At 41.8% G+C, this 990-nt stretch overlaps 1 pseudogene; it reads right to left on the bottom strand.

Annotated features, from left to right (window-relative positions):
* Positions 1–654, bottom strand: LOC120214202 (annotated as a pseudogene).
* Positions 655–990: the final 336 nt, after the last annotated feature.

Below are 990 nucleotides of genomic sequence, written 5' to 3'. Positions count from 1 at the left end.
TCAATTAGTACCTTTATTATTTATAGTTATCGAGCAGGGCAGTAAATTAACTATAGCTCTTGAAAGATTCAAACTGCCATTGACACGTCCCTTTCTTGATATCACACAACGAGAATCACCAGCATTTGCAGCAAGAAGTTTGTTGTTCCTTAGAACTGCTATGCACGCTGTGCTCCCAGAAGTTGGTCCAGAAAAGTCAGAGTGAGGGCCCGTCACTACCTTCGGCGACCATATCAACCCTTCAATCATGCCAGTAAACTTGTCTATTTTATCACCCAAAATAGCTAATTCTCTCCATCCTCTTTGTCCACGCATCATCTCATCCATTTGGAAAAATGCTCCTTGAAGTGATGTCTCTATGTCACCAGCTGCATATGCTTCATGCTTGAGAACCTGCTGGTGAAGGTACTTGGCACAGAACTTTGCAACAACCTTGCCTCCATGACCATCATAAACCCCAAAGAACGAAGCCGAATCATCGAGATCAAGACAAGATATGCAGCATGAGCATCTTTCATAGTTGCACGCCATCCCTGTATGGATGATATCCCATATCTAACCCTGTCATTCTCTCCATCCTCTGAGAATTTCTGAGTTTTGGGGGTGCGGAGATAAATACCCATCTATGTATGCTTATCTGAAAGTCTATAAAGAAACAAAACAGGGGCAGTAGTTCCAAAAACGAACAAAAAAATAAAACCCAAAGAATTTTCTCGGAATCCGAATGGGAAAGCAAGAAAATATGGGGTGACAGCGGCAGAAACGTTCAAGAAAAGGACAAACACGAGAGAAGGGAGCTAGGGGACAGTGTTCTTGAAGCATTCTCGGGAGATGGGTGAAGGAATTGAAAGCGAATGATAAGCAATAATTTCTTTTCTTTCTTTCAAGAGATTTGGTTCGGATTGTTAACTGGTATGTTTGTTGCCATCAGGACTTTAATGTTTCCACGAGCATCAAAGCCATCAAGCTTGTTGATAAATCGGACAATGT

This window comes from Hibiscus syriacus, unplaced genomic scaffold (assembly GCF_006381635.1).
Source record: "Hibiscus syriacus cultivar Baekdansim isolate YM2019G1 unplaced genomic scaffold, ASM638163v2 tig00110054_pilon, whole genome shotgun sequence".
NCBI lineage: Eukaryota > Viridiplantae > Streptophyta > Magnoliopsida > Malvales > Malvaceae > Hibiscus > Hibiscus syriacus.
Note: the sequence above shows the minus strand (reverse complement) of the source record. Positions and strands in the feature narration are given on the sequence as shown.